The following is a 10,580-nucleotide window of genomic DNA, read 5'->3' as shown; positions in this document are numbered from 1 at the left end:
GTGATTAAGTCAGGAAGCTCTGCCTCATGAGTGGGATTACTGGCCCTTATAGAAGAGGTTGAAGGGAGCTACCTGTCCTTTCACCTTGCAAAGACACTGAGTTGGCTCCTTCTGCCATATGCGGACAATAGAAGGTGCCATCTATGAAGAAGACAAAACTCTTACCAGATACTGAATCTCCTGGTGCCTTGATCTTGGACTCTCAGCTTTCAGAACGGTGAACAATAAATTTCTATTGTTTATAAACTACCCAGTTAAAGGTATTTTGTTATAGCAGCCTGAACAGACTAAGACAGAAATTGGTACTTAGTGGGGATGTTGCTATAACGAATAGTTTAAAATGTGAAAGCAGCTTTGGAGCTGGGAAGAGTTGAGTTTGGAGGAACAGGTTAGGAAAAAACCCTATATTGTCATGAATGGACCATGAAGGCTATTCTGGTGAGGGCTCAGAAGAGAACTATAAAGAAAGCCTCAGTTTTCTTAGAGATTACCTAAGTAGTCATAATCAGAATGTTCATAGAAACGTGTATGGTAAAGGCCATTCTGATGAGGTCTCAGATGGAAATGAGGAACATGTTACTAGAAACTGGAGGAAAGGCTATCCTTGTCATAAAGTGGCAAAGAACTTGGCTGAATCGTGTTTGTTTCCTAGTGTTTTGTGAAAGGAGGAACTTATGAGTGATGAAATAAGATATTTAGCAGAAGAAATCTCTAAACAAAGTGTTGAGCATGTGGCATGGCTTCTCTTGACTGCTTGCAGTAAAATACAAGAAGAGAGAAATGAATTAAAGATAGATTTTATAATCAAAAGTGAAGCAGAACTTAGATTTAGAAAATTATCAGCCTGGCCTTGTTGTAAAGAATGAAACAGTGGGTTTGAGAAAGAACACCAAGGGTGTGCCCAAGCAAGAGTTTGATAAGGAGAGTAGCATGGATTAGTGGAAGCCTGTTTGTCAAGGGGACAATGGAGGAATGACTCTGAAGGCATTTTGGAGATCATCAGGGCTGCCTTTCTTATTACAGGCCTAGAGTGCCAAGGCCTGGAGGGCAGAACTCTGTCAGAAGAGGGGCCTTGGGTGCCTAAGGGACCTCATCCCTCACTGCCCTGTGCCAACCCAAACCTCTGCTCCCTGACGCTGGTACAGCACTCCTCAGCTGTCCAAGGTGAAGCTCCAGTGGGCCCAGGTGTGATGTAGGCTGTAGTGGCTGTCTCTCCACAGGGCACAGGTGGTAAACCTTGGTAGCATCTGTGAGGTGCCATCTCCACCAGGGAGCACAGTGCACAGGCTCTGGAGGCATGGTTTCCTCCACCTGGATTTAAAAGGATGCCCCAAAGAGCCTCAGAGCCACCACAGAGAGCCCCCACTAGGGCACTGGCCAGTGGAGCTGTGGGATCTGGTGAGGATCTTCTTCCTTTGCCCTCACATGGCAGAAGGCCAAAGGGCAAGAGAGCTGAACACTGTGTAAAGCCTCTTTTGTAAGGGCCTTCATCCCTACTCACAAGGGGAGAATCCCCCATGACCTAGTCAGCTCTTATAGGCCCTACCTCATAATACTATCACACAGGCAACATCTGAATTTTGGAGGGGACACATTCAAACCATAGCAGTAACAACTTGCAAAATTCTAGTGCAGATCACAACCAGGACATTGCCATTGACACAATCCACTTATCTTTCCCCAAATTTTACTTGTATTCCTTTGTGTGTGTGTGTGTGTGTGTGTGTATGTATGTAGTTCAATACAACATTATCACAGGTGCAGGTTCATACATTCACAACCACAATCAAGATACAGAACGATTCCACCCCACAAGGATACCTGTTACCATCTTATAACTAACTACACACCACAATCCCTTCTGCACCACCCGTTCCATCCCTAGCCACGGACAACCACCAATCCATTCTCCATTAAAATTTTTGTCATGACAAAAATGTTATATTAATGGAATCATATAGTATGTAACTTTTTGGGGCTGACATTTTTCACTCAGTCTAATTCCCTGAAGATTGATCCAAGTCATTGTGTGTACCAAGAGTTCATTCTTTTTTTTTTTTTTTAATTGCTGAGTAGTATTCCATGGCTGGTATGTACTGGTTTTTATTAACCATTCGCCCATGAAAGGTGAGCAGGGCTGTTTCTACCTTTTTAGTATTACAAATATAACTGCTATGAGCATTCATGGATGGGTTTTGTGTGAACAGAAGTTTTCATTTTTCTGGGATACATGCCAAGGAGGGCAATTGCTAGGTCATATGGCATAGTTGCATATTTAGTTTTTTAAGGAGTTGCCAAAGTGTCTTCTACCATGGCTGTACTATTTTACCTTCCCAGCAGCAATGTGAATGATCTAATTTCTTTGCATTCTCACAAGTATTTTGGTGTTGTCATTATTTTTTAAATCTTAGCAACTCTGAGAGGTATGTAGTGATATCTCATTTTGGTTTTAATTTGTATTTCCCTGATGACTAATGATACTGAACATCCTTTCATTAAATTATTTCCCATCTGTATATCCTTTTTGGTGCAACATTGGTTCATGCCTTTTGCCTATTTTCTCATTGGATTGTTTGTATGTTTTAGAATTTGGGAGATCTTTGTATGTCTAGATATTGCAAATATTTTTCTCAATCTGTAGCTTGTCTTTTTATTCTCTTCACATGGTCTTTTGCTGAGCAAACGATTTTTATTTTGGTAAGATCTAGATGATCACATTTTCCTTTTATATATCATGCTTTTGGTGTTAAGTGTAAAAACTTATTCCATAGCCCTAAATACTGAAATATTCTCCTGTGTTTTTTTCCTAGAATTTTTATACTTTGGTTTTAAATATTTTTTAGAAGATGCTCAGTTACTTATTCTCTGAGTCATGTCCAGTACAGGGATTGCCAAGGGTCTCTGTGTTCTTTTTTAAAAAATTATGGTAAAATACATACAACATAAAATTTACTTTCTTAACCATTTTTAAGTGTACAGTTCAATGGCATTAAGTACATTCTCACTGTTGTGCAGCCATCACCACCATCCGTCCACAGAACTCTTCTGATCGTTCCAAACTGAAACTCTGTACGTATTGAACAGTAGCTCCCTACTCCCTCTTGCCCACAGCCCTTAGCAACCACCATTCTACTTTCTATCTCTATGCATTTAACACATAAGCAGAATAATACAATATTTGTCTTTTTTGACTGGCTTATTTCATTTAGCATAATGTCCTCACACTTCATCCATGTTGTAGCATGTGTCAGAATTTCCGTCCTCTTTAAGGATGAATAATATATATACCACATTTAGCTTATTAATTAATTCATCAATGGACGCTTGGGTTTCTTCCGCCTTTTGGGCATCGCAAATAATGCTGCTATGAACATGGGTATATAAATATCTCTTCAAGGCCCTGCTTTCAATTCTTTTGGGTATATACTCAAATGTGGAATTGCTAGATCACATGGTAATTTGATTTTTAATTTTTTTTTTTTTTTTTTGAGACAGAGTCTCGCTCTGTCACCCAGGCTGGAGCGCAGTGGCGTGATCTCGGCTCACTGCAGGCTCCACCTCCCAGGTTCACACCATTCTCCTGCCTCAGCCTCCCGTAGCTGGAATTACAGGCGCCCGCCACCACGCCTGGCTAATTTTTTGTATTTTTAGTAGAGATGGGGTTTCACCATGTTAGCCAGGATGGTTTCGATCTCCTGACCTCGTGATCTGCCTGCCTTGGCCTCCCAAAGTGCTGGGATTACAGGCATGAGCCACCTTGCCTGGCTGATTTTTAATTTTTTGAGGAACTGTCATACTGTTTTCTACAGCACCTATACTATTTTACATTCTCATCAACAATACACAACTGATTGAAATGCTCATCTATTCCAGAGACACCCTCATAGACACACTGGAAATAATGTTCTACCAGGTATCTGGACATCCCTTAGTCCAGTCAAACTGACACCTAAAATTAACTATCACTATCTATGTATCTGCATTTATGCCAGTACCACACTGTTTTGATTACTGTAGCTTTGTAGTAAGTTTTGAAATCAGGAAGTGTGAGACCATTAACTTCCTTCTTTTTCAAGTTTTTTCTTTTTGAGACAATAGTCTTGCTGTGTTGCCCAGGCTGGAGTATAGTGGCTTTTTACAGGTGCAATCCCACTACTGATCAGCATGGGAGTTTTGGCCTGCTCCATTTGCAACCTGTGTTAGTTCACTTCTCCTTAGGCAACTTGGTGGTCTCCCACTTCCAGGAGGTCACCATATTGATGCTGAACTTACTGTGGACACCCAATCAGCACTGTGCACTACAGCCCAGAACTCCTGGGCTCAAGTAATCCTCCTCCTGTCTCACCCTCCCGAGGAGCTGGGACTACAGGCATGAGCCACCACACCTGGCTCAAAGTCATTTTAGGTGTTTTACATCTTAAGTCCACAATCCATTTCAAGTTAATTTTTGTATAAGTTGTGAGATTTAGGTTGAGGTTATTATTTCCCCTATGGATGTTTAATTGCTCCAGCACTATTTGTTGAAAAGTTTTGAACTGCTTTCGCATCTTTGTCAAAAATCGGTTGAGCCTATTTGGATCTATTTCTGGGTCCTCTGTTCGGGTCTATTGATCTATATGTTTATCCCTCTGCCAATACCATATGATCTTGCCTACTGTAGCTATATAGGAAGACAATATCAGGTAGAGTGATTCCTCCCACTTTATTCTTCTTTGTCAAGATTATTCTAACTATTCGAGGGTCTTTAACTTTCCATATAAATTTTAGAATACACTTGTCTAAATCTATTAAAAACTTTGCTGGAATTTTGATAGGCATTGAATGAAACCTATAATTCAGTTTGGGGAGAATTGACATCTTTACTATGTTGTCTCCCAACCCATGAACACACTCTGTCTCTCCATTTGTTTAGTTCTTCCATTATTTGTCTAAACAGCATTTTGTAGTTTTTGGCATACATATCCTCTATGTGTTTTGCCTAAATATTTCATTTTCTTTTGAGTGACTGTACATGGTATTAAGTTTTAAATTTCATTTTCTTCATGTTCATTGTTAGTAAATAGAAATGCAATTAATGTTTGTGTGTTAATCTTATATCCTCCAACTTTGCTGAACTCATTGATTAGTTCCTGTAAGCTTTTTATGGGGATTTCCTGGGATTACTTCCCCTTCATTCCTGAAAGATACTTTCATTGGATATAAAATTCACAGCTGATGGTTCCCTCAGCACTTGAAATATGTTGTACCACTTCCTTCTGGCCTCCATAGTTTTGCTTTTTTTTAGAGACGGAGTCTCGCTGTGTCCAGCGAGTGCTAGAGTCCAGGCTGGAGTGCAGTGGCATGATCTTAGCTCACTGAAACCTCCGCTTCCTGAGTTTAAGCAATTCTCCTGCCTTGGTCTCCCAAGTAGCTGGGACTACCAGCGTGTGCCACCACACCCGGCTAATTTTTGTATTTTTCGTAGAGATGGGTTTTCACCATGTTGGCCAGGCTGGTCTTGAACTCCTGACCTCAAGTGATCTGCTCGCTTAGGCCTCCCAAATGGCCTCCATAGTTTTGGATGATAAATCCACTGTCATTTGAATTGGCGTTTAACTACAGGTGATGTATTGTTTCTCTCTGTCTGCTTTTGATATTTTTTTCTTTGTCTTTAGTTTTCAAAAGTTTAATTATGATGTGTCTTGGCATGGATTTCTTTGGGTTTATTCTGTTTGGGGTTTTCTCAGCTTCTTGGATGTGCTGGTTTGTGTCTTAACCAAATTTTGGAAGTCTTCAGGCATTATTACTTTAGTTATTCTCTCAGCCTCATTCTTTCTCCTTTCCTTCTGAGACTGCAATGATATGCAGTGATACAAACATTGATTTTTTTTGTTATTGTCCTATGGGCCCCTGAGACTGACTCTCTCTCTCTCTATACACACACACACACACACACACACACACACACATATATCATTTCTTCCCACTATATTATGTCTTTGTTGTTTAGACTGGGTAAATTATATTGATCTGTCCTCAATCAAGCACTGATTTTATCTTCTGTCATCTCTCCCCTATTGAGGCCATCTAGTAGGCTTTTATTTCTGTGGTTGTATTTTTCAGTTCTATAATTTCCATTTGGTTCTTCTATATAACTTCTTTTTTGGTGAGATTTTAAATTTTTTTATTCATTCCAATAAAATTTGAATCAATTGTTGAAGTGTTATTATGATGGCCACTTTAAAATCCTTGCCAGATAATCCTAACAACTGGTTAATCTCAGTGTTGGTGCCAGTTGATTCTTTTCACATTCAAGTTGTGATATTCCTCATTCTTGGTGTGACAGGTGAGTTTCAGTTGTGTCTTAGATATTTTGGCCATCATGTTAGGAGACTCTGGGTCCTACTTAGTTCCTTGGTTGCAACATCAGTCGCCTTGTTTACATTTATCATGCAAATCCTGGTCTGAGAACTGAGGTTCCAGTGGGCTGAGGTTCCAATGACAATTTTAATTTTCAGAGGCTTTGTGGTGTTCTTTTCATAAGCTTGGTTTCTTTGGTGCTGCTGGAGATCCTGCTGGTTCCTGCTGGTGCTGCCTGAGAGGGCAGAAGGGGTGTTCCCAGGTCAGGCTGCCCAGCGTCTCTTGGCAGGGGAGGTGAGTTTCGGGCCCAGTGTGAAAGGAGAGTGCTTCCCCTGGCTGCTAATTGTTAGTGGGGCACCTGAGTAATCTCCCCTCTGGTGGTGCTGGGCTCATGTGGAGTTGTCAGAGGGACTCCTCTTCAAATTGTAAGAGGGCTGAGCCTTTTTGGCTGCCTTCTGTTGATAGGCTGGGGGTTGGGAAACACCAGGCCTGGGTCATCTTCTTCCACTGAGTGGGGGTACATAAGATATCCTGCCACCGAGTTGTTCCTTTATTCTTAGGGTCCCAAACTAATGCATAATTCCCTTGCCAGCTTTCAATGTTATCTTCTGATTGCCTCCTGCATTGTTTTCACAGTTTATAGTTGTACTTGACAGGAAGGAGCAGGGAGAAACAAGTTTACACCATTTTGTTCAGGCCAGAAGTCGTCTTTTCAAACATTTTAAAAAGTAGATCGCTGTATTAGTCCGTTTTCACACTGCTGACAAAAACATACCTGAGACTGGGTAGTTTAGAAAGGAAAGAGGTTTAATTGACTCACAGTTCCACATGGTTGGGGAGGGCTCACAATCATGGCAGAAGGCAAGGAGGAGCCAAGTCCTGTCTTACATGGATGGCAGCTGGCAGAGACAGAATTTGTGCAGGGCAACTCCTCTTTATAAAACCATCAGATCTCATGAGACTTATTCATTATGAGAACAGCAAGGGAAAGACCCACCCCCATGATTCAATTACCTCCCACGGGGCCCCTCCCATGACACGTGGGAATTGTGGGAGCCACAATTCAAGATGAAATTTGGGTGGGGACATGGCCAAACCGTATCAATCGCCAAAGAGCTCACTGGAAACTCAGCATGTGTGAAGGGCCTTGTTAATTAGAGGGCTTCACTGTAGGATTATTTGACCAGGCTTACTGATATCTTTTTGTTTCCTCTTGGGCTGTCAGATCCCTCAATTTCAATTCTCTATTTGGAGGTCATAGCTGACCTGCCAGCTTTCTGGGAGCTGAGTGGGAGTAGGGTTTTCCATTTAGAACATGGAGTTTCTCTTAATTACCCAGTGTTCACACTGCACCACTGCCTTCACCTCTGCTGAGTGTCTTAGTCAAGAGCCCTCTGGTTTATCTTCTTTGGAAATGAAACACCTGGCTTCTACCAGGTGGTGGTTCATTCTCCCGTATGTTTAAAGGTACCTGGTGTTGCCAATTCTGGACCTTCTCTGTGGATTCTGAGGTATAGAAGAGTTGCATCTGGGCTTCCCACTGCTGACTTAGAGTCAGGACTGCTACGCTGCTCATCACACATCACCTGCTTTCCAGAATCCGTGGTGGTATTGTTATGTCCCTGTAAAGTATGTTGTATACTATGTTCCTGAGAGTTTATGCTATATATTTTTTTCTCTTTACCATCTACTTTAATTGTAGTGAGCTTTCAAAAGGAAGCAAAATAAAAATGTGTATTTTATCTGCCACCTTTAACTGGAAGGCTTGCCTCACTTCTCTTGCTACAAAATGAGATCTTCGATCAGAAGCAGGCTTGAATTTGATTCCATGAAAATGAGAAAGGCATGAAGTCTATGGATAGAGGGATTAGCAGAAATGTGGCAGGCAGAGAAGGCAAATCCAGATGCAGAATACATATCAGTAAAACTTTAGTAGAATGATCAATTTCAATTCTTAGGAAACCCACGATCCATTAGTCACTCCCAAGGATCTCTGTAGGTCAGACCATCTGATTACCACCCACTCCAGCCCTGCTGCTTATTACAGTAACCATGCCCATTTTGCCTTTGGTGCTTATGAGCCATTCCTTGGCCACTGTCGACCCTGAGATCCCATTATCCTCCCTGAAAGCAGGAAGGCCACTTCATAGGCAAAGGCTCCCACCTACACCCTTGACAGGTCAAATCTGCCAGCATTCCTCACCAACAAGTTCCTCAGTGATGGGCAAAAGTGTCCTCTAAGCCCTCTCAGCAAACACAGGTGGGGATGGATGACATACCTAATAAATCCACTCCAACATTCTGGGCTGCCTGTTTTTGGATCCCTTTATGTAACGTAAGGGCATTTCCAGCATCTCAACTTCTTGCATCATAGGCCACCTTTAACCCAGAAGTCAGTGAAGAAGCAAGCAGGCCATTAGAAGTTCTCTCGAATTCTCAAGCTCACCCTTGAGCACCTGTTGCTGGAATACTCCTGAAATGGTTTTCAACATCACACAGTCCTCTTAGCAGCAGACCACAGAATCTTCACTGGCTGGTGTGGTATCAGACAGATTACAGAAACTTCAGGACTGCTCGAGTCAGGATTGCGGGCTACATAGCCCAGACAATGGCCAAACCACAGCCAGTAGGGACAGATCCCTCAGCTTGTATGGTGGACAATGGAAAGTAGACTCCAGAAGTTCCAACACTGCTGTCCATCAGCCCTTCGCCAAAATATGGATGCTGCAGCTTCCTGCTTCCTGTTCCAAACTGAAGTTTTGGGATGGGCGCATACGATGGGTTGAGCTCAGTGGCATGTCTGTGTTCCTGGGGAAGCTGGGAAAATAATTCTGGTTTCTACCACAGGTGAGAAGGACTACTTATGTGGGAACTGTCCAAAACATAGGAAGACTATTTAGGAGATGCAGGAAGGCCACCAAGTGTGACAAATATCTGCCACCCAAATATCCTGAGTTCACGCAATTCTCCTGTTTCAGCCTCCCGAGTAGCTGGGATTACAGGCACATGCCACCATACCCAGCTAATTTTTGTATTTTAGTAGACACGGGGTTTCACCATATTGATCAGGCTGGTCTCGAATTCCTGACTTCAGGTGATCCACCCACTGCCCTGCCCTCCCAAAGTGTTAGGATTACAGGCGTGAGCCACCGCATCCGGCCCACTTTGTGTTTCTCTTAAATGACCCTGTGATATACTGAGATTCTTAATGAAGGCAGAAGCTATCAGTTAAAAATATGAGTAGACAACCTGGATGAAGCTTAAAATAATTATACTGAGTGAACGATGTCAGACAAAAAAAGAGTACATACTGTATGATTCCTCTTACATAAAACTTTAGGAAATGCAAATGAATTATAGTGACAGAAAGCAGATCAGTGATTGGGTTGGGGTGTGTGGGAAGAGATGGAGGAGAGATTTTAAAAGGGGATGAGGAAAAGTTCGTGGGTGACAGATGTGCTCCCTGTCTTGATTGTGGTGGTGGTGGTTTCACGGATTTATATACATATGTCAAAACTTATCCAATTGTACACTTTAAATACATGCAGTTTATCACATGCCACTTATGCCTCATTAAAGTTATTTTTAAAATATTAGACTGCTTCCTATTTGCTGGCCATCTAAATTTCAATTTCTGTAAAATGGGAAAAATAATACCTACCTTATAATTTTGGTGTGAAGATTAAATGAGTAAAAATTAAAAGGATGAAATGAGATGACATCTTCCCTTGGATTCCACTAAAAGTCTTGGAGTCACCCTTTCTCCCCTCTTTTTCTACGCCCACATGCAACCTCTGGGTTGATTAGAGTGGGTGGAGATAGAGATGAAACAGGGTTGGCCATGACTTGAAGACTTGACAGTTATCGAAGTGGGGAGATGGGTACATGAGAGGTCAGAATATTATCCTCTCTACTTTTGTATGTATTTGTATTTTCCACAATAATAATTTAAAAATAAACAGTGAGGCTGGGCATGGTGGCTCACACTTGTAATCCCAACGCTTTGGGAGGCCAAGGTGGGAGGATCATTTGAGGCCCGGAGTTCGAGACCAGCCTGGGCAAAATAGTGAGATTCCATCTCCATAAAAATTTTAAAAATTAGCTGGGTGTGGTGGTAGGTGCCTGTAGTCCCAGCCACTCAGGAGACTGAGGTAGAAGGATCATTTGAGCCCAGGAGATCGAGGCTGCAGTGAATTGTGATCACACCACAGCACTCCAGGCTGGGCGACAGAGCGAGACCC

This window comes from Pongo pygmaeus, chromosome 2 (genome assembly GCF_028885625.2).
Source record: "Pongo pygmaeus isolate AG05252 chromosome 2, NHGRI_mPonPyg2-v2.0_pri, whole genome shotgun sequence".
NCBI lineage: Eukaryota > Metazoa > Chordata > Mammalia > Primates > Hominidae > Pongo > Pongo pygmaeus.
The sequence above is the reverse complement of the archived record's forward strand: the minus strand, read 5'-3'. Positions refer to the sequence as shown.